Source organism: Giraffa tippelskirchi, chromosome 1 (assembly GCF_054371585.1).
Source record: "Giraffa tippelskirchi isolate mGirTip1 chromosome 1, T2T-mGirTip1v1.2.pri, whole genome shotgun sequence".
Taxonomy (NCBI): Eukaryota; Metazoa; Chordata; class Mammalia; order Artiodactyla; family Giraffidae; genus Giraffa; species Giraffa tippelskirchi.
In genome coordinates, this window is record NC_137275.1 from 83492978 (window position 1) to 83518156 (window position 25179).

The 25179-nt window shown below is 36.7% G+C and overlaps 1 protein-coding gene and 1 pseudogene across 9 annotated transcripts in view; one reads left to right on the forward strand and one right to left on the reverse strand.

Moving 5' to 3' along the window:
• STPG2 (sperm tail PG-rich repeat containing 2) overlaps nt 1-25179 on the reverse strand; it is a 601931-nt gene that overhangs the window by 343642 nt on the left and 233110 nt on the right. The window lies entirely within an intron of this gene.
• On the forward strand, nt 17171-17970 carry LOC145538742 (DNA fragmentation factor subunit alpha pseudogene; annotated as a pseudogene).

The window sequence follows — 25179 nt, forward strand, 5'->3', positions numbered from 1 at the left end:
TCTTTGCTCTTTTTCTCACAAGCTATGTATGGTTTGAAAATCCCTTAACCCTTGGGCTCTCACATTTCTGATTTGTAAGCAGAGAGAGAATCAAACGATATATACAATCCTCTCTACCTCTGGGATTCTACAATTTCATGACATATAATTTAAAGATGTGCTCAAAGCTTTTATCCTGCAAGATAAAATTCACAAGAGTCATCTCTCTTTTTCTTTCACTTTGATCAAAGATGACTAAAACTGATAAAGGCAATTTGTTAAATTCTTCATGATGACAAGGCATTCCATCAGTTCTGACCTAGATGTCTATCAAATGCAACTTTTGATTTAGCAGTTTGTCAGTTACATTCTTAACTACCATAAGGTGCTCATGAGTGAAAATTTTCTAATAGTTTATTCCACCCAACCCTGTTTGTAACTTTAATCCCAATAATATATATGGGTCTTAGTAAGATTGTCCCATAACATGAACTAATTCTATAAATATTTTAAATAATGCATATAAAGGAATGCATACAGTCAACTCTTTATCAGTAGCTCACTAGAAGACTATTTTTGAAATATGAATCAATAATTATCTGCTCCTAGATGCTTATGGTTCAACTTTACTCTGTACCACAAAAAACAACTGAGAGCTCAATGATGATATTTACAATATTAATCTTAATAAATATCAGAGAGAGAGATACACAAGATAGGGTAATTGTACTCTTTATTATATCATTTCACGCCATCAGAAAAACTACTAAAATGTAAGATAACATTATGACAGAGAATATGTTATTTTTCAAAACCATAAACAGCACTGCTAAACAACAAAGGGGAAACGGATAAACAGTCTTATGTGAGTTATATCTATAAATTCTGATAAAGTTTATTCTAATTTAAACTTTCTGTATTGCTTCAAAATGACAATCATTTACAAAAATGTTTTTAATGAACTCTGCCTGAGATGCTTTTGAACATTCTGATCAAAGATAAAAGAAAGCATTCTGATGTGAAAAAACAGAATCACTACAAAGTTTTTATTTGCTATAACTTACCTAGAGAATAAAAATATATATCTTTTAAAGTACAGGTGGTATAATCTTACTAGGATTTAAAGTAGCTTATAATTGTGCTAAATCATATAATATTTTTCTGGTAAATTTTTTAAATTAATGAAATTATAGTAGATGAAAACAAAGCTTCACATATATTTAAGAATTGTTCATCTAAAAATACATAGTGTCCTGGACATAAAGTACTGTGAAATGCAATTCCAAGACCCTTGTTTTATTATAATATAAAAATGTGATACATCAGAGCATCATGTGATAAACAGTCTATTTCTAGGACAGGGTTTCTCCTTAAGGTGTACTATCACAGATTATTCTTACTACCATGAAAGGAAGGAATTTAAGTCAATGTATAAGTTTTTCTAAACCATTTTCCATTTCAAGTTATACTATAATTTGTAATAAATATAATTTTATATAGACATGTTCATACAAATGAAGTTGATGACTAAGAGAGAAAGGACATTTTTTTTAAAGTTTGTGTTCAGATGTTATGGTGGTTCAAGTGTTATGGTGGTTATTATAGGAAGATAAATGTAAAGGAGAAAATAGCAGAAAAGTTAGAGTAAAATAAGTGTATCAGGGTTAAACCCACACACACACAAGCAACCACAAAAATCTTTTTCCCCATCTGGCACCAGATTTCTCTTAGGAAGAGAATTTCTGATTAGAAAAATATCTTGATTAGCTGCCTAGAGTTGGGAAGAGAAAATTCAACAGGCATAATCATTATATAAACACACTAAGACAAACACAGCAAAGTTCAAGTTGATAATATTTTGTTAAGAAATTTTGTATCCGTGTTCATGAGGGAACTGATATTTTTAGTTTTCTTATAATGGGGATATATCTGCATTCTTTGTTACCCAAAATATGCTAGATATCATTAAAAAATATATAATTTCCCATCTTTTCCATTTTCTAGGAAAGTTTTTATTTTTTGTTCCCTAAATGTTTATGCCTAGTATTGAGTCAGAAGATTTTTCTTTAAGAATTCAAATTTTTAGCAGATACAGAACTGAACTAATCAGATTTTGTTTCTTTTTGCGACAGCTTATTAATTTATGTCTTTCAAGAAATTTGGTTATTTTATCTAAGTTGTTGAATTCTTTGGCATGAAGTTTTTTACAATAATTATATTATTATCCTTTTAATGTGTGGAAAATAAAGATGTTGGCTTTTAAATAACTTAGATTACACATAAGAAATTTTTTTTGTTAATCAAAATATAAAAATTTTTATTGCTGGTATATAAAAATATGGTTCGGTTTTGTTGCAAACATCCCTTATATATTTCAATGTGTGTTGTCTCTAATGAATCTACCTAGAAGTTCATCACTTTACTAACTTTAAAAAATAACTAGCTATTTGTTTCATTATTCATTGCTTTTTGTTCCATTGAATTTAAATCTTTTTTCTAATGTAAACATTAAAAATAGCTGATTAAAGTAGATATATAGGGAAAAAAATATAGGGGAAAAATCACCAATTTTGAAACCAAGATGGATCTTGAGAAACCGTAACAAGAATGAAAAGCCAACATACAGAATGGGAGAAAATATTTGCAAATGATACAACTGACACATGCTTAATTTCCAAAATATAGAAATAGCTCAACACCAAAAAATCAAACAACTCAATCAAAAAATGGGCAGAAAACATAAATAGACATTTCACCACAGAAAACATACAGATGGCCAACAGACAAAAGAAAAGATTCTCAACATCACTAATTACTAAAGAGATGCAAATCAAAACTACAATGAGGTACCACCTAGTACCAGTCAGAATGGCCGTCACCAAAAAGTCTACAATAAAAAAAAAAAAAAAAAAAAATATATATATATATATATATATATAGCTGGGTGTGGAGGAAAAGAAACCTTTCTACACTGTTGGTGGGAATGTAATTCGGTATAGCCATTACGGAGAAAAGTATGGAGCTTCCTTAAAAAACTAAAACTAGAGCTACCATATGATCAGCAAAATAACTCCTGAACATATATCCCAAGAAAGCTCTTATTTGAAAAGATATATGCATCTTAATGTTCATAGCAGCAACATTGACAAAAGCCAAGACATGGAAGTAACCTACACATCCGCTGACAGATGAATGGATAAACATTATGTGGCACATATACAATGGAATATTACTTAGCCATAAAAAATAAAATAAAGCTATTTACAGCAACATGGATGGACCCAGAAATTATAAATGAAGTAAGTCAGAGAGAGACAAAACTCATAGAATATTGTTTATATGTTGCTAAATTGCTTAATATTGCTAAAAAAAAAAATTATACAAATGAACTCTTGTAAAACTGAAATACACTCACAGACATAGGAAACAAACTTTTGGTTGCCAAGAGTATGGATAGGGGATGGGAGGCATAAAATAAGAGCTTGGAATTAACATACACACACTAGTATATGTAAAATAGATAACCAACAAGGAACTACTATATAGCACAGGAAAGTATACTCAATACCTTATGATAACCTATAATGAAAAAGATACTAAAAAATAATACATATATATATGTTTGTGTACAACTGAATAGATTGTTGTATACCTGAAACTAACACAACATAGTCAATCAACTATACTTCAATGAAAATAAATAAAAAAATAAAAAGCTGACAAAAAATAAAATGTGTCACATCTAAAAGTAAAACACTCATATATCAATTATCTTAATTCTGATCCTAATTAAAATGTAATGAAAAAGATACAACTCACACATCATTCAAAATATACTGTTGTTTCATCAACTATAACAAAAACTTCTGAAGTTAAACAACAAAAAATTATTTCAAGACCACTTGGTTTCCATTAACTAGGGAAAATCATTTTATAGTTGTTACACTCTTTTATTTAATCCACATTCCATCACTACATATGTCAGTGATCAAATATTAGCACCATAGTCACTATATTCAAATTTTATTAACTTTAAAATTCTCAAAATATGGATAATTATTTGAAAACTATTGTATAAAACCAAAACTAAGTCTCACAATTTTCTGGTTAATAGATGAAAAAATTTACAGATTTTAAAGGATTTTTAAGTCATAATTCCTTAATGGGTTTCTCCTTTAGCCCCCTACTAATAAAGATTAATGCATAAAATATCACCCAATCTAGGACTACCTGTAAAAACAGTCTAAGCCTCTGCCCACTACACTAAGACAGTAGACCTGTAAGGATAGCAGGTTATTTTTTTCTAACTCCTTCCTTCCAAATTTTCCTTCTTCTTAGTCTCTCTTACCTCTATATATGTAAAAACCAAACATCATCAAAGAAATGATTGCCCATTTGACTTCTATCACTCCCACTAGAGAATAAACCCCATGTAGACAGGATTCTTCTCTACTTTTGCTCATCATTAGAGTCCAGCATCTAACAAAGCACATCAGGAATAAACTGTGCAATGCATTTGTGAGATAAATAAATGAATTAATTGATTAGGTAGCTAAAATTAATGAGTCTCCTTCTCTCTCTCCTCCCCCCAATAAAAGCAGTTATGGGGAAGGAAAGCAAAATTTCTCTTTAAATTCCCTTTTCTCATGGAAAACTGAAAATTCTCTCCAAAAATAAATAAATAAGAACAGAAATAAGCTATTCTGCAGACTTTGACAAAATATTTTACATTAATACAAGATTCTTAAGATGCAAGCCAAAGAATGAAGAGATCCACTTTTGGTTTCTTATCTCTAACTCCTACAATTTTCTAGGTAGGTATGTTAAATCTTCCATAGAAATGTGTTTGGAACAGATAATTGCAGAAATATACAAAGAAGACTGATTACTGGAGAACCTCAGAAATGCAGCTCTCACTTCGATGCAGGGCGATTTTAAATAGCTTTTAGATTAAATGAATTTTTCCTTCTGAAACTCCTGAGAGATAGTGGGAAGTAACTGGATTATAGAGGATGTTTTCAACCTAAACTTTGGAGAATATGACTGCAATTTTTATTTCTACTGCACAGAAATTAAACTGACCAAGTAAACCAAGACATTATGGAATTGAAATTCTTAGTCAATGTTTCTAAGTTTGCTTTTCGTTTGAACATATACTTTCTAAATACATTCAATACTGCTATGTTCCTCACTGCTTGACCCTATTATGTTTCACTTGGATACCAATATCACTAACTCATCCACAGTATGACATATTTTTTGCTGGATTTCAAAATCATGAAATTTGATCATTTATACTGTGTTCCCCAGAATTAAGCCTGGTCTCCCTTGTGACTCAACTGTTTGTACCTGAAAAAAGTTTAATGAAAGCAAAAGGAAGATCTACTGTGTTCAAAGAATGGAATTTTCATCTAAGTAAAGGAGGGGAAGTTCAAAGGAATGTAGCTGCTGATCTGGAGCTTAAAAACACCAGACTTTTACAATGCGCTAGATTTCCTAAGCACCTAGATTTCCCCAGGTCTGCTGCTTCAGAAATTGTATTACCAATTTTTTTTTTTTTGCTTCTCTGAAGTATAACAAATAAAAATTACATATATTTAAGGTGTACAACAGAATTTAAAAACTAAAAAAATAGTGAATATTACAAAAAAGAAGCAGACGACTTCCAGATACAGAGAACAAACTAGTGGTTACCAGTAGTGAGAAGAAATAGGGGAGGGGCAAGATGGGAGAGGGGGTTAGGATCTATAGACTACTATGTATAAAATCAATAAGCTACACTGACATATTATACAGCACAAGATATATAGACGACATTTTATAATAACAATAAATGGAGAATAACTTTTAAAAATTCTGAATCACTATGTTGTACACCTGAAACTGGTATAACATAGTAAATCAACTGTACCACAATAAAAGAAAGAAAAGTAAAAGACAATCTGATTAAAAAAAAAAAAAAAAAACATGTTCACAAGCACCTGAGGTTTAGGGACAGGTATCTTGGAGAGAGTGAGGTTGAGGGATAGGAAGGCATTATTCGGTCTACAAAACTTAAGATTTATAAAATTAGTTACTGAGCATATATAATACTCAAAACAAAGCAGTTACTGAAATTCTTCCAAATTTTGCATACTCTGTAAGTAATTCTGAAGTACAGTTTATGCTCCTACTTTAAGAAAATAATGCAAAGCACACCTTTGAAGGTTTGTTTTCATTATTTCTTATTAACATAAGTTCACTTCAATTTGTATTTGATAAAACTTTCTGGTTGAGGTACAAGAACTGTTCTGAAAAGGTGCACCGAGACAGAAGACTCTCTGTCTGAACTTATTCCTACACTATAAAAACCTCACTATATAGTCCCAACAGATAGGAATTGTTACAATCACTGAAAGCTTGTACCCTGCAATGAATTTAATCTTTACAAAATATTTTGACTGGAAAACACAGTTCAGGAGGCCATGCTGAACAATGAATTTTATTTATAGAGACATAAAATGGCTAAGAGTACAACTATTATTTCTACTTCAGATATTCTGATTTTATGTAACACCATTTTTCTACCTAGTGCTGAATGCAATTTTAAAATTGTCAAAGTCAAAAATACTTTAGAATACAAATAATCTCTATGAAATAGTTTATAGCATACTGAAGCCTTAAGTAAACAGTTTTAATTATTTTACAAATATAGTGATATTATTTTATTATATTCAATTAAGACAGATTAGGCATCCAAAACCTTTACTGTTAAGACATAAGTAGAACAATTGTGAAATCATCAAGATAATAAACGTATAAAAAAATTTTTGCAAGGTGACCTCAATATACAGGAGTCTGTTTCTACTCACAAATACACATATTATGATTTACTTTATAAATAAAGTTGTGTGAAGAGGCCTTACAAAAAGCTGAAAAGGGAAGTGAAAGGCAAAGGAGAAAAGGAAGATATACCCATCTGAATGCAGAGCTCTAAAGAATAGAAAGGAGAGATAAGAAAGCCCTCCTCAGTGAACAATGCAAAGCAAATAGAGGAAGACAATAGAATGGGAAAGACTAGAGATCTCTTTATAAAATTAGAGATACTAAGGGAACATTTCATGCAAAGATAGGCACAGTGAAGAACAGAAAAGGTACAGACCTAACAGAAGCAGAAGATATTAAGAAGAGGTGGCAAGAATACAAAGAACTATACAAAAAAGATCTTAATGACCTGGATAACCACAATGGGGTGATCCTCACCTAGAGCAGACATCCTAGAGTGTGAAGTCAAATGGGCCTTAGGAAGCATCACTACAAACAAAGCTAGTGGAGGTGACGGAATTCCAACTCAGTTATTTCTAATCCTAAAAGATGATGCTGTGAAAGTGCTGCCCTCAATATGCCAGCAAATTTGGAAAACTCAGCAGTGGCCACAGGACTAGTAAATTTCAGTTTTAATTCCAATCCCAAAGAAAGGCCATGCCAAATAATGTTCAAACTACTGCACAATTGCACTCATTTCACACGCTAGCAAGGAAGCAAGGCTTCAATAGTACGTGAGCTGAGAACTTCTAGATGTACAAACTGAATTTAGAAAAGGCAGAAGAACCAGAGATCAAATTCCCAACATTCACTGGATCATAGAAAAAGCAAGAGAAAGCCATAATAACATCTATTTCTGCTTCATTGACTATGTTAAACCCCTGCCTGTGTGGATCACAAAAAACTGTGGAAAATTCTTCAAGAGATGGGAATACCAGATCACCTTACCTGTCTCCTGTGAAACCTGCATGCAGGTCAAGAAGCAACAGAACAGGACATGGAACAACAGACTGGTTCCAAATTGGGAAAGGAGTACGTCAAGGTTGTATATTGTCACCCTGATTATTTAACTTATATGCAGGGTACATCATGAGAAATGCCAGGCTGGCTGAAGCACAAACTGGAATCAAGTCTGCCAGGAGAAGTATCAATAACCTCAGATGTGCAGATGACACCACCCTTATGGCAGAAAGCAAAGAAGAACTAAAGAACCTCTTGATAAAAGTGAAAGAGGAGACTGAAAAAGCTGGCTTAAAATTCAACATTTGCAAAACTAGGATCATGACATCCAGTTCCATCACTTCACGGGATATAAATGAGGAAACAGTGGAAACAGTGACAGAGTTTATTTTCTTGGGCTCCAAAATCATTATGGATGGTGACTTCAGACATGAAATTAAAAGATGCTTGAGCTATGACCAACCTTGACAATGTATTAAAAAGCAGAGATATTACTTTGCCAACAAAGGTCTGTATAGTCAAAGCCATGGTTTTTCCAGTAGTCGTGTATGGATGTGAGAGTTGGACCATAAAGAAGGCAGAGTGCCAAAGAATTGATACTTTTGAACTGTGGTGTTGGAGAAGACTCTTGAGAGCCCCCTGGACTGCAAGGAGGTCAAACCAGTCAATCCTAAAGGAAATCAACCCTGAATATTCATTGGAAGACTGATGCTGAAGCTGAAACTCCAATACTTTGGCTACCTAATACGAAGAGCTGACTCACTAGAAAAGACCCTAATGCCGGGATAGATAAAAGGCAGGAGGAGAAGGGAATGACAGAGGATGAAATGGTTGGATAGCATCACTGACCCAATGGACATGCATTTGGGCAAGCTCTGGGAGGAGTTTGAGCAAGCTCCAGAAGATGGTTATGAACAGGGAAGCCTGGAGTGCTGCAGTACATGGAGTCACAAAGAGTTGGACATGATGGAGTGAGTGAACAAATAAATAATTGAGTGAATTACAGTCTTTGAAATAAATATACCTGTATACGAAACTTCGGAGAAGGCAATGGCACCCCACTCCAGTACTCTTGCCTGGAAAATCCCATGGACAGAGGAGCCTGGTAGGCTACAATCCATGGGGTCGCTGAGAGTCAGACACGACTGAGCGACTTCACTTTCACTTTTCCCTTTCATGCACTGGAGAAGGAAATGGCAACCCACTCCAGTGTTCTTGCCTGGAGAATCCCAGGGATGGCGGAGCTTGGTGGGCTGCCATCTATGGGGTCACACAGAGTCGGACACGACTGAAGCGACTTAGCAGCAGCAGCAGCAGCAGCAGCAGCATACCAAAATTACAACTTTTTTTTTTTTACCAATATTAACCTTTTATTCATATTGCATATCAGATTTCTAGAAAGATTACTGAAATATATATATATATATATATATATATATATATATCATAAAATTTGACTAGTCCAGATACATTATAGCAGTAATGACCACCTTGAAATACTATCATAGCAATATCAACTCTAAAACTGACAGTTACTAAAGCTGGAAATATCTCCTAAACAATAGTAACAATGAATTTAGTAACTGTCAGGATTAAGGTGCAAAGTCAAAGTCAAGAAATGAAAAACAGATATATATGTCTGGAGAAGGCAATGGCACCCCACTCCAGTACTCTTGCTTGGAAAATCCCATGGACGGAGGAGCCTGGTAGGCTACAGTCCATGGGGTCACTGAGAGTCGGACACGACTGAGCGACTTCACTTTCACTTTTCCCTTTCATGCACTGGAGAAGGAAATGGCAACCCACTCCAGCATTCCTGCCTGGAGAATCCCAGGGACGGCGGAGACTGGTGGGCTGCCGTCTATGGGATCGCACAGAGTCGGACACGACTGAAGCGACTTAGCAGCAGCATATATATGTCACTTTTTTTTAATGGGCATGAAAAATTCCTGAGGAATTGAAAATAGACACAATTGAAGAAAACCTCAGTCTAGATGATGCACTGAAGGAGAAAGAAGCACGTAGAATTCAACTCAGGAAGAACTGGAAACGTTGTTGTTTGAGCTAGTACAATTAGGTACTACCATTTCTTTCTTGAAGAAACCACCTAAGGCTGGGCCCTGTGATGGGTCAGATGTGGGCATGGGGAGGTGAGGAGAAGACAGAGAAAAAGTGGACAACCTTGGACAATGACACAAGAGAGTGTCTCAGGTGTCTAGTGAAACACAGTATGTAAAGACTCTAAGTCCAAGGATCCCATTTATTGGCACATATTAACAACCTTTCCTTCCTGCTGGAGAGCAAGTTCAAAGAGTAGTTCAGAGCCCTAATAGCAGCAGTCCCTCCCCTGGCCCAGGAGGGCTCTGACAGCACAGACTCTCCAGAGTCTAACAATTGTGTGAACATGGCTCCTAGTATTGCCAGCACTTTGACCTGGATCTATAGTTCTGATGTCCCATCCAATTTAGTATTTATTTTGAAAACAGCAGCCAAGTTCGAAAGATAGATCATTTGAACTATCAAGCAAGAAACCTCAATTACAAAACTGAACACAAAATCAAGTACTGACAAACATCTGAAGAAAGACAACTCAATTAAAAGGATATCTTAAAAAACCAACTCATAATCAAATAAATAAGCAAAAGCATCATTCAGAATCATAGTTTAAAATCAGAATACTTAATGTCCTAAGACAGATAAGCTAACACCTACAAAATCCTGTAAAATGTAGGATCAAACGAAAACAGACATTTATGAAAAATAAAAACAGATATAGAACTAACTTCTCAGTTAAGTTCAGTTCAGTTGCTCAGTCGTGTCCGACTCTTTGCGAACCCATCAACCACAGCACGCCAGGCCTCCCTGTCCATCACCAACTCCAGGACTCCACACAAACCCATGTCCATTGGGTCTGTGATGCCATCCAACCAGCTTATCCTCAGTCATCCCCTTCTCCTCCTATCCTCAATCTTTCCCAGCATCAGGGTCTTTTCAAGTAAGTCAGCTCTTCGCATCAGGTGGCCAAAGTATTGGAGTTTCAGCTTCAACATCAGTCCTTCCAATGAACACCCAGGATTGATCTCCTTTAGGATGGACTGGTTGGATCTCCTTGCAGTCCAAGGGACTCTCAAGAGTCTTCTCCAACACCACAGTTCAAAACCATCAATTCTTCTGCACTCAGCTTTCTTTATAGTCCAACTCTCACATCCATACATGACTACTGGAAAAACCATAGCCTTGACTAGACAGATCTTTGTTGACAAAGTAATGTCTCTGCTTTTCAATATGCTGTCTAGTTTGGTCATAACTTTCCTTATAAGGAGTAAACGTCTTTTAATTTCATGGCTGCAATCACCATCCGCAGTGACTTTGGAGCCAGAAAAATAAAGTTAGCCACTGTTTCCACTCTTTGCCCATCTATTTGCCATGAAGTGATGGGACCAGATGCCATGATCTTAGTTTTCTGAATGTTGAGCTTTAAGCCAACTTTTTCACTCTCCTCTTTCATTTTCATCAAGAAGGTCTTTAGTTCTTCTTCACTTTCTGCCATGAGGGTGGTGTCATCTGCATATCTGAGGTTATTGATATTTCTCCCGGCAATCTTGATTCTAGCTTGTGCTTCCTCCAGCCCAGCATTTCTCATGATGTATTTTACATATAAGTTAAATAAGCAGGGTGGTAATACACAGCCTTGACATACTCCTTTTCCTATTTGGAACCAGTCTGTTGTTCCATGTCCAGTTCTAACTGTTGCTTCCTGACCTGCATACAGGTTTCTCAAGAGGCAGGTCAGGTGGTCTGGTATTCCCGTCACTTGAAGAATTTTCCACAGTTTATTGTGATCCACACAGTCAAAGGCTGTGGCATAGTCAATAAAGCAGAAATAGATGTTTTTCTGGTACTCTCTTGCTTTTTTGATGATCCAATGGATGTTGGCAATTTGATCTCTGGTTCCTCTGCCTTTTCTAAAACCAGCTTGAACATCTGGAAGTTCACAGTTCACATATTGCTGAAGCTTGGCTTGGAGAATTTTAAGCATTACTTTACTAGTGTGTGAGATGGGTGCAATTGTGCGGTAGTTTGAGCATTCTTTGGCATTGCCTTTCTTTGGGATTGCAAAGAAAACTGACCTTTTCCAGTCCTGCGGCCAATGCTGAGTTTTCCAGATTTGCTGGCATATCAAGTGCAGCACCTTCACAGCGTCATCTTTCAGGATTTGAAATAGGTCAATTGGAATTCCATCACCTCCACTAGCTTTGTTCGTAGTAATGCTTCCTAAGGCCCACTTGACTTCACATTCCAGGATGTCTGGCTCTATGTGAGTGATCTCACCATCGTGATTATCTGGGTCATGAAGATCTTTTTGTACAATTCTTAACCGACAGCTATAATCGGTAGACACATAACAGTATTGATTCAAAATTATTAAGTAAAAATTGAACAGACCATAAGGAGTAATTGTAAAATATATCACTACAGTGGGAATTTTTGACACACTACTCAAAGTGATTAATACATTAAGCAAGATAAAAAAGACATGAAAATTTCATTAATAAGCTAATTAATCTAGCTGATATCAGTAGAGTATTACATACAACTACTGGCAAATACATATTTTTAAGTGTGAATGGAACATTTATAAAAATAGTAAGTATTCAGCTTTAAATCAAACCTCAAGAGATTTCAAAAAATGAGCAACAGATAGATCAAATTTCTAGACTACAAAATTCAAAATTCAAAAAACTGTACAAATTGTTAATAAGGCTATAAACATTTATAAAATTTAAACAGAATTTTAAGAAACTTATAGGTCTAAGATGATATTATAAGGTAAATTAGGATATATTTAAAACTGAATGATACTGAAAATACTATAAGCAAAGAAGAGTAGCATAATGGCTTAAACAATAGTTTAAGCCACTGAGATGTTAAAATTGTCTACACATAGAGCAATAGCTGATTTAAAACTTCCCATATCATTTTTCTTGAAGCCAGAAAGGAGCAAAGTCTGTTAACAAATACTGATAAGAAAAAGTTCAAGAATATTACAAGGTAAGTGAAGTGCAAGTCTCTCACTCATGTCCGATCTTTTGCGACCCCATGGACTATAGCCTTCCAGGCTCCTCTGTCCATGGAATTCTCCAGGCAAGAATACTGGAGTGTGTATCCATTCCCTTCTCCAGGGGATCTTCCCAACCCAGGGATCAAATCTAGGTCTCCTCCCTTGCAGGCGGATTCTTTACCAGCTGAGCTACTAACGAAGCCTATTACAGGTAATCTCATCCATAAACATATGTGCAGCATCCACTTACATAATATCATAGATCTAACTGTAAAGAGCAGTGGCAGCACTGAGTCCAGGACACTAGACAGTCAGAGAACTCCTGGCCCCAAGGGGTATTAGTGAGAACTCCCATGAATGCCTCCAATCAAATCCAAGATCTGGCACCACCTATCTGCCTGCAGTACCCAGTGCTGGATGCCTCACTCAATCAACAAGTAACACAGAGACACAAATGCAATCATCAGCAGACAGGCTGCACAGACACCCCACAACACACCATCTCACATGACCCTGTCCATCAGAGGAAAAGAACTCACCCCCTCCCACCAGAACATAGGCAGAAGTCCCTCCCAACACAAAGTCTACACAAGACACCCAGAGCAGAGACCAAAAGCAAGAAGTACAACCCTATAGCTTGGGGAAACGAGACCTCAAACAGTGAGTTAGACAAAATGAAAGACAGGGAAATACCATGCAGATAAAGGAACAAGGCAAAAATCCACAAGACCAAATAAACAAAGAGGAAATAGGCAAACTATCTGAAAAAGAATTCAGAGCAATGTAGTAAAGATGATGCAAAATCTCAAAAATAGAATGGAGAAAATCCAAGAAACATTTAACACATTTTACAAGGACCTAGAAGAAATAAAGAATAAACAAACAATGATAACACAATTACTGAAATTAAAAATACTCTAGAAGGAATCAATAGAGAATAATTGAGGCAGAACAGATAAGTGACCTGGAAGATAGAATAGTGTAAATAACTGCTGAAGAGCAGTATAAAGGAGAAAGAATGGGAGGAAATTAGAATAGTGTCAGAGACCTCTGGGATAATAATTGTGAAGAGCAAAACAATAAAACGTCAATAAAAATTATCTAAGAACTATGATAAGGAATGAATTCTTAAATAGGATGCTAAAAGCAGTAACTGTAAGGAAAAGATGAATAAATTTGATATCACATGAAGAAGTTATATCTATCAATAGAAATCATTAAGAAAGTAAAAGTGTAATCGTAGAGATTTATTTACATTATGTATAACTATAAAATATATCTAATATACCAAACACTACTAAAAATCAATAACATAAAAGATAAATATGCAAGTGATATTAAAAGGCAGTTTACAACAGATTATCCAAATAGTCAAAAAATATATGCAAAGGTATTAAACTTCATTGGTGGTGTTGTTCAGTTGCTAAGTCATATCTGATTCTTTGTGAACACACAAACTGTAGCCCACCAGACTCCTCTGTCCATGGGATTTTCCAGGCAAGAACACTGGAGTGGATTGCTATTTCCTTCTCCAGATTAAACTTCATTAGCCATCAGGAAAATGCATATTAAACACTCAATGTAATACTCCTAAAGACTAATGGCTAAAATGAGAAAAAAAATAAAATAAAATGAGAAAAAAAAAAATGATGCTATGGTTTTTCCAGTAATCATGTATGGATGTGAGAGTTGGACCTTAAAGAAGGCTGAGCACCACAGAATTGATGCTCTTGAACTGTGATACTGGAGAAGACTACTAAGAGTCCCTTGGACAGCAAGGAGATACAACTCATCCATCCTAAAGGAAATCAGTCCTGAATATTCATTCATTGGAAGGACTGATGCTGAAGCTGAAGTTCCAGTACTTTGGTCACCTGATGCAAAGAGATCTCTCACTGAAAAAGACCCTGATGCTGGGAAAGACTGAAGGCAGGAGGAGGACGGGATGACAGAGAATGAGGTGGTTGGAAGGCATCACTGACTCAATGGACATGAGATTGAGCAAGCTCTGGGAGATGACAAAGGACAGAGAAGCCTGGAGTGCTCCAGTCCATGGGTCACAAAGAGTTGGATATGGCTAAGTGACTGAACAACAACAACTTTAACACTATTCATAAAAGCACTAAACTGGAAACCTAAATTTCCATCAGTAGTAAAATGGATAAAGAAAGTGTGATATATTATATTAAGAATGAACTAATTATTGCTACTTGCAGCAACATAGATTACAGCCTACAAATTAAAAGGTTCAGAGAAAGAAGCCAGACACAAAACAGATCCACCATATTCAATTTTTATATAAGTTGAAACACAGTGAAAATAAACCAATGGTGTCAAAAACCAGAACAGTGGTTACTTTGGGGCAAAAGAAGTAAGTAGGGGGGATAAGGATGCTTGTAATGTTCTATTTCTTCATTTGATAATGGTTATATGGGTAGTTATAAAAAACCATTGAGATATAAAGTAATAATTTTGTACTTTCTATAATGTTTTAATATAATAAATGTTTTTATTATAAAAAGTACATGATGTGGAAGTTACTGATTATAATTAGTAAATAAAGGTTTGTCCTCTGAAATTATAAATTTAATATTTCTGTTATTGCTTTGTAATATACTTATAACAAAAATTACATCTATGATCCCTAAAATGCTAACAGATACATTGAACCTATGATGGCAATATTTAGCTTTATATGTAAAGAGGCTTTTAAAATATGTTTCAAAAAAAATATGTTTCAATATCCTAATATTTCCTAGGATTTCACATTTCATTACATTTCTTCAAAATACAAATCATTCTGCAGTGAAGAATAATCTGCATATATAATCTTGAATTCAGACAATGAAACCTCCTAACAACATCAAATAATGTTTTAAGAAAATTGTAATGTATTCAGGTAACCAATGCTGACTCTACAAAGTACGCTACAAAAAAATCAATTTTTATCACTTGAAATCTATTGCAATTAGAGAGCAATGCCAAGTCACTGACACACTAATGGGTTTCAAAATATTTCAAAAAGAACAAGGAAATTGCTAAGTGTTTAATTGAAATGCAGTTCCAATAATTATAGCAAATTTGATAATATGAGCTTTCTGGAAAGCTACCATATAAAACTATCATATCATGCAGTATTGAGTTGTAATAAATTTGTAGAATCATCTAGATACACTTTATATAACAATTATCCTACACAGAACCATGTAAAATCTTTTATTATAACTTCTAATATAAATTGAGTTAATTTCTATGTTCCAAGTGTTTGAATTTTAATTTAATTTTAGAACAACAGTATAGCATTTCCGAAAAGGATCTGCTCCACAAATTCAACACGGCTTGCTTGAAAAGAATGTTATATCTGACTAAAACATATTTTTCATGTATTCAAGTGCAGTACTCTACTGCATAGAAATAATTAAGTTTTAGGAACAGGATTATCTGATCCTAATGTGTTAAATCCACCCTTATGGCAGAAACTGAAGAACTAAAGAGCCTCTTGATGAAAGTGAAAGAGGAGAGTGAAAAAGTTGGCTTAAAGCTTAACGTTCAGAAAACTAAGATCATGGCATCTGGTCCCATCACTTCATGGGAAATAGATGGGGAAACAGTGGAAACAGTGTCAGACTTTATTTTTTTGGGCTCCACAATCACTGCTGATGGTGACTGCAGCCATGAAATTAAAAGATGCTTACTCCTTGGAAGGAAGGTTATGGCCAACCTAGATAGCATATTTAAAAGCAGAGACATTACTTTGCCAACAAAAGTTCATCTAGTCAAGGCTATGGTTTTTCCAGTGGTCATGTATGGATTTGAGAGTTGGACGGTGAAGAAAGCTGAGCGCTGCAGAATTGATGCTTTTGAACTGTGGTGTTGGAGAAGACTCTTGAGAGTCCCTTGGACTGTAAGGAGATCCAATCAATCCATCCTAAAGGAGATCAGTCCTGGGTGTTCATTGGCTTTCCAATGATGTTGAAGCTGAAACTCCAATACTTTGGCCACCTCATGTGAAGAGCTGATTCATTGGAAAAGACCCTAATGCTGGGAAGGATTGGGGGCAGGAGGAGAAGGGGACCACAGAGGATGAGATGGTTGGATGGCATCACTGACACGATGGACATGGGTTTGGGTAGATTCCGGGAGTTGGTGATGGACAGAGAGGCCTGGTGTGCTGCAATTCATGGGGTCGCAAAGAGTTGGACACGACTGAGTGACTGAACTGAACGGAACTGAATGTGTTAAATTGGGCTTCCCTGGTTGCTCAGCTCCATTTCCCTGCATGCCGTGGGGGATGGAGTTGGGGAGGACTCCTGCGCCCCAGCCTCCCTGACTTCTCCATGTCAGTCTGGTCCCACCCTGAAGAGAATGGAGGTGGCCAGCAGCCATGTAGCTCCAGAACCCGGAGAGATCTGGGCTCTAAAGCCGTGTCTGCTGCGCCGCAACAACAGCCGGGAACAGCACGGCATGGCTGCCTCATGCCTCGAAGAGTTGAGGAACAAGGCTTGTGATATTCTGGCCGTTGATAAGTCCCAGGTGCCAGTCACCCTGGTCCTGGCAGAGGATGGCACCATAGTGGATGACGATGATTAGTTCCTGTGTCTTTCTGCCAATACTAAGTTTGTGGCATTGGCTGGGAATGAGAAGTGGACACACAATTCAGATGGAGGTACAGCTTGGATAACCCAAGAGTCCTTCAACAGAGATGAAACCGACAGTGCAGTAGGGTTGAAGTGGAAGAACGCGGCCAGGCAGCTGAAGGAAAACCTAACCAGCATCATCCTGCTGTCCAAGGAGCAGCTCCAGATGTTCATTGATGTCCCATGTTCGGAGCTGCCCCAGGAACTCAGTCAAAGTCATGTGGCAGTCCAGGGGCTCCGGAACACACTCCAGCAGGTGCTTGACCAGAGAAAGGAAGCTCGTCAGTCCAGACAGCTCGTGGAAATTTACCTCCAGGCTTTGGAGAAGGAAGGCAGCATCTTGTTGAAGCAGCAAGAGTCCAGAGCTGACCTCAGGGATGAAAAGGACGCTGCTGACATGGGCGTTAGAGAGAGCTCCTCCAAATTTATGCCTGCGAGCCAGATCCTCTTAGCGCTGAAGGAGAAACCTGCCCCAGAGCTGATGTGTCTAGTCAGAATCTGGAAATGGGCAGGCACCAGGGACCCTGACCTTTGCAGGGAGACACTTGTATTGGGATTTTTTCACCTCTGCAGACCCGGAATCATAGCTGCCAATTTGCCTATTATTACATGCAAAACTTCCCTTGTAGCTCAGTTAGTAAAGAATCTGCTATAGTGCAGGAGACCGGGCTTTGATTCCTGGGTTGGGAAGATCCGCTGGAGAAAGAAATGGAAACCCACTCCAGTATTCCTACCTGGAGAATCCCATGGACTGTAACTTGTCAGGCTCATCTGTCCACGGACTCACAAGAGTTGGGCACGAGTTAGCGACTAAACCACTATCACTACCACCACTAATGTGTTAAATTGGGCTTCCTTGGTCGCTCAGCTGGTAAAGAATCCACCTGCAATGCAGGAGACCTGGATTCGATTCCTGTGTCGGGAAGATCCCCTGGAGAAGGGAAAGGCTACCCACTACAGTATTCTGGGCTGGAGAATTCCATGGACTGTATAGTCCATGGAGTTGCAAAGAGTCGGACACGGCGGACCAACTTTCACTTTCACTTTTCAACGTGTTAAATTAAAACTTGAAAATCATAATTTCTGACCAAAAAGTTATAATAATTAGACATAATAAGTAGAACCACTTAAAACTGATATTTAGTGTCTATATTATGAATACACAAATATTTCTCATAGCTGTGCCACTCATTTCATTGTCTTTCCTGCTCCATTTTAAGTCTTCGAGAACTTTTCTTTCTTCTTTGCTTTTCCATGTATTTAGCATGCCTGTCGGAGAAGGCAATGGCACCCCATTCCAGTACTCTTGCCTGGGAAACCCCATGGACGGAGGAGCCTGGTAGGCTGCAGCCCACGGGGTCGCAAATAGTCAGACATGACTGAGAGACTCCACTTTCACTTTTCACTTTCATGCACTGGAGAAGGAAATGGCAACCCACTCCAATATTCTTGCCTGGAGAATCCCAGGGACGAAGGAGCCTGGTGGGCTGCCGTCTATGGGGTCGCACAGACTCGGACACGACTGAAGCGACTTAACAGCAGCAGCAGCAGCATGCCTGTGCTGTGCAGTGCTTAGTCACTCAGTCGTCTCTGACTCTTTGCGACTCCATGGACCACAGCCCACCAGGCTCCTCTGTCTCTGGGGATTCTCCAAGCAAGAATACTGGAGTGGGTTGTCATGTCCTCCTCCAGGGGATCTTCCCAACTCAGGGATAGAACCCAGGCCTCCCACATTGCAGGCAGATTCTTTACCATCTGAGCCACCAGGGAAGCTCTTAGCATGCCTATAGACCCTATTGATAATATAAAATATCATCTGTAACTCTTCTATAGTCAAGCACAACAGATAACTTATAACATTCATTTTGTTCCTGGAGACACTACTCTTGTTTTGCCCTTCTGCTAGGTCTGATGCTTGGCTGTCTTCTAGGATTTATCTGTAGCAATATCCTGGGAATTCCTTCACCCCTTTTCTGTATTGAATCCTGGATCTTATGTCTTCTGCATTCATAGTCCCCACGCCTGGGGGTACACATCCTCTGGTATTTTGTTGAAAAAGTGTTTAGGGAAGATAAGAACTTGTATATCTGAAAACCTCTTTTTTTAACTTTCATGCTAGATTGATCCTGTGGGTGAGAAGAGAATTCTGGATTGGAAATTATTTTCTCTGGTCATTTGAAAGGCATTGTGCACAGTCTTAAAGCTTCTAATGTTGCTGTTGAGAACTGGAAAACATTCTAATGTTTAGACATTGTGTATACATTCTATTTTTCCCTTTTCCAAAACACTGTAGGAAATTCTATTCACGCTCATTTTCACAAAATCTCATGATGTGACTTTGCTTATTGATTGTGGTGGGCACTCTATGGCATCTTCACATCAAGAAAATGCGCTTTACTCAATATTCTGTTGGAGAAGGCAATGGCACCCCACTCCAGTACTCTTGCCTGGAAAATCCCATGGACGGAGGAGCCTGGTAGGCTGCAGTCCATGGAGTCGCTAAGAGTCGGACACAACTGAGCGACTTCACTTTCACTTTTCCCTTTCATGCACTGGAGAAGGAAATGGCAACCCACTCCAGTGTTCTTGCCTGGAGAATCCTAGGGACTGCGGAGCCTGGTGGGCTGCTGTCTATGGGGTCGCACAGAGTCGGACACGACTGAAGCGACTTAGCAGCAGCAGCAATATTCTGTACTCTTACACTTCTCCCCAACCCTAATGCTAATATCACATTATGCTCAGAACATTCTTTTCATTTTGGAATGGTCTTTCAAGTACTAGTATAACTTGTGTCTGGTGCATTCTGATTTCTTTCAATCAACAAAACAACACAAGCTATGATGAACATGCAAGCCAGACAGGAACCCAGGGTTAGTAATCTGGCCAGTGATATAGCTGGTACTACTCAGAACTAAAATTACACCAGATGGAGCTCATATTCAAACCCCCAGATTTGTTTCTTTTTTCTTTCTTCTTTAAGATTCACTTGCCCATAGTATATACCGGGGAAGACATCCATTTCCCCTGAACTCTCAGATTTGTAGATGCTGGGGGAGGGACAATGGAAGTAATTGTTTAATGAGTAAGAGTTTCAGTTTTACAAGATGGAAAGAGTTCTGAAGATGGATAGCAATAATGGTTGAAGAAATGGATGTATTTAATACCACTGAACTATACACTTAAAATGGTTAAGATGATCAGATAACATTAATTTGTTTAATATATTTACAGCTCACTTAAAAATAGTTGATAAATTTGTTTATACATTTTTAATATTTTCTTCTACCTATTTTCCATTTCTGCCTTTAAACTCCTAGAAGCAAAAAATATATTTGTTTGTTTGACAGAACTTTCCAAATTTGGGGCAGGGGGGAGACATCAAGGCATAAACTCAAAAAACAGTGTATATATGTATCAGGATAAATATATAGAAAAGCATACCTAGGTTCCTCATAGTAAAACTGTTGAAAACCAAAGATAAAGAAACATATTTAAATTATCTTGAGAATAAATAAACATTATCTTCAAGGAAGCAATACTTAGATGGACAATATTTAGGTGATTCTGAATTCTATACAGAAACAATGGAAGCTAAAATACAACTGAATGATAATTTCCAAGTGCTGAACAATCACTGTCAATATTTAAAATTTAAAACCCAAGTGAAATATGGAAGGGGAAAAACACAAAAATCAAATAACTAAAATGTCTTAACCAGCACTAACGGAGAAATCTCAAGTCCTATATACAAATAAATTAGAGATATAATGACATCAAAAGGAGGAAAAATTGAGGAATGTGTTCACTATAATTGAACAAATTTGTTTGAAACAAACAAATTCTGATAAGCAGAATTTTAAATATATCATTTCAAGATTCCTATCTCCTGGTTAACCAAACAACAAGCACTAATCTGTGAACTACTATGAAGGAATTTTTGATGATGTAATTGAAATACCAATCAATTAAGCCACTGAGTTTGGGGTAATTTGTTATATATAGCAACAAAAAACAAATACACTAGTAATGTATAATGTTTAGACCCACAGACATCATAAACAATAATATACCTTAAGAAGACTATTTGTATGTATAGCATGAAAACCAAACAAAATTTTCAAAAAAACAAAACATGAATTAAAGATATTGGTCATAGTTTGTGAATTAATCAAAGGTGCTCTTGTTTCCCATACATAAGGACTACATTGGTCACATTAAGAATGAGATGAATGCTCATATTAAAGGACTCGGAAGGGAAAAATGAGATACTTGCTTAGGGTCATTTAGCTCATAAATAAGCCCCAATTAGGATGCATTCTGTCAGAATCTAGAGTTTATTTTTATCCTAGTACATCAAGTTGCTTTCAATAGAATGTGCTCAATAAAGAACAACAAATATACTGTTTAATTATCACAACATATAAATATTAGCTCATAAAGAAACAAAAATAGTAATAGGATATAATAGCCCCTATGGACACACAAAGCATTATTGATATTTAAAACCAATATATTTTGGTTTTTTTATGGTGAGTACAAGTGTGTATTTTTATTAAATGCTAAAATACTGTCAGAAAATATTTTTACTTATGTTCTAATGAATAGAAAAAAAGTAACCAAAATATTTAAAAATTAATGATAAACATGATTTAAAATTACAAAACTGTAAAAATAATAAATTATAATTGCATGTTGTTTGTTGTAGTTTAGTAGCTAAGCCGTGTCTATCTGACTCTTTGCAACCACGTGTATTATTATAGCCCACTAGGCTCCTCTGTTCATGGGATTCCCAGGGCAAGAATATTAGAGTGGGTTGCCATTTTCTTCTCCAGGGGATCTTTCCAACCCAGGGATTGAACTCATGTCTCCTGCATTGGCAAGAAGATTCTTTACCACTGTACCACCATATTACCTTTAAAAAGCTTTTATTTTAAATCCATTAATGGCCCAGTGGGAAAGAATCTGCCTGCCAATGCAGGAGACACAGGAGATGTGGGTTTGGATTTCTGAGTTGGAAAGACCTCCTGGAGTAGGAACTGGCAACCCACTACAGTACTCTTACCTGGAAAATTCCAGTCCATGGCATTGCAAAGAGTCAGACATGACTGAGCATGCTTGCGCGTGCGTGTGCACACACACACACACACGGCAGGAAATATCATTTTTCTATTTACTTTCAGAAATTTAGGTACTGCCTGGTACAAATTAGCTGCTCACTACATTTATTGGAAGAATGAATGCATTAATGGAAGAAGGGAAGAATCATATCAAATAATTGGCCTCATAAAATGCAAACTCTGTCCAGTTACAATTTTCTTTACTTTTGCTGATGTCATTTTCTTTATTTCAGTAACTTACAGTATTCTGATAAAATGGAATAACAGAAATACTTTTTCTATTTATCTTAAATATCAGACAATGGATTAGTCTAGCAACCCCCATGCTTAGGTTATTAATTTTGGACCTTCTAAGGTGCATTTTGTTAAATTCCTTTAAAGGTCCAGTCCTTAAAAAAAAAAACCTTAAAAAAAGAAATTGTGAATTAACTCAGCTTACAAATACTCGATTAAATTGAATTTCCTTTTGCATTTCCAAATTCATTGTATGCAGCACAGTGGATGGCCAAAGTACAACCTTACAATATTTGTTGATTTTTTACACAGAGGGGGAAGGAGAGGGTGGGACAAACTGACAGGATAGCACTGATGTATATACACAACCATGCATATAAGAGATAGCTAGTGGGAAGTTGCTATATAACACAGGGAGCTCAGCCCAGTGCTGTGTGACGATCTAGAGGGGTGGGATGGGACACAGGAGGTAGGCTCAAGAGGGAGGAGATATATGTATACTCACACTGTATGGCAGAAACCAACACAACATTGTAAAGCAATTATCCTCCAATTAAAAATAAGTTTTAAAAAACCTGATGATAAAAAAGATAGTTAAGTCAATGAAAATAAAAATAAAAAATAAACTTCAGGTAAGCTGATAATGTCAGTGCTCCATCCAGATTTCTCAGATTGTTGTTAGTACACTTTACACATTTCCAACTATTGTGTGCTTTTCCTTACAGCAGCCAGCATCTATGGCTCTTTTTCAGAAGAATGTTCTCAGGAGCCCAGTTTGCCTATAAGCTCAGAGTTCCAGATGTACATGGGATTTTATGTGCCCCCAACGCAGCCCTTAATCAATGGCTGACAGATATACAAGTATGAAAGTGTCAGTGCTTTTGCTTCTGAACAGGACATCTTTTAGGTATAGCTTGCATTGCAAGTATCCCCTTGGAGTGTCAAATTAGGTATTGCTTTGAAAGTGATTATCGTGATGTCTATCATAATCTAAGAACTTACTGAAGTGAAGTGAAAGTCACTCAGTCGTACCCAACTCTTTGCAACCCAATGGACTGTAGCCCACCAGGCTCCTCTGTCCATGGAATTCTCCAGGCCAGAATACTGGAGTTGGTTGCCATTTCCTTCTCCAGGGGCTCTTTCCAACTCAGGGATCGAACCCAGGTCTTCCACATTACAGGCAGATGCTTTACTATCTGAGCCACCAGGGAAGCCCCCTATTCCCTTGGAGATCAGGCTAAACTTAGGCTTCCCTCTGTAGGACTTGGCCACAGACTGCATCTCTGCTGGGCTTCCACCCCTTCCAATTCCTGTTTTTTCCCAATCTTTTACCAATTTCTCATAGATAGCTCCTTAATAAATAATTTGATTCTTATCTCAGGGTCTGTTTCTGGAGAACCTGACTTAATATCGATATATAAAGTTTCTTGGTGTTGCTTCAGTTTGTCTTAAGGCCCAAGGTAGAAGTATATAGGAAAACAAATAGAATGAATAGGAACACTCTCATTTTGTTAGCTTGAGCTGGGACCTACAGATTTGGGTAATAATTCCATACTCAATAATTAGAAAATAACTCAAAATTATGGATGACTTAAAAAAACATATGACGAATCCTAAATGAGGTAACTGTGACACATTGTGAAATGATAAATCCTAACTCACTTGCATTAGACTTAATCTGGGTGCTTTTTAACAATGTAGATCCTGCTCTACCTTCCCATCCTAATGAAATACTCCCTGAAGGAGAAGGGTGTCTTCAACAACACGTCACCATTTTATCACGTTTTGGTCCCTAAAGCAGTACTGCTTGGACCTAGAGTCTCAAGTTGCCTTTTAAATATTTCTAGAAATGCCTTTATTCCAGACCTTACCTATCTTTCATGAAAATCTCATTTCTAGTTCTTACTTCTCTTGCCATAGGAACTAAAACCTGGTCCAAGAAGCATATTAAGAACAGATGCATTATCATACATTTCATTCTCTTCTGTTTTCTTCTAATCCTCTTCTTCCCTGAGATCTTCCTTCATCCTTCAGTTATAAATACATTTCCCTTATATAAAGGTATGCAAAAGGTACCAGGAAATGAAGATGATGTCTACACTTAAAACTGTATAGGGGGCTGCTTGTCATCCTCAGAAACTCTTGTTTATAAAGTCAAGTTGAATTATTGCCTAGGGACTGATCTATTTATAGAGCCTCTATCTTACAGCTGACTCACATTTATATGTTCTGAAATTATTTGATCATTTATATATTTATATATACAGGTATATAAAAACCCCAAGGAATGAGAAAGAATTCATGCTAATCAGACTCATAACCAAAGGATTTATAAATTTAATGTCAATTTGTTAATTAAAACTATACTTAGAAAACAGTAGTTAAA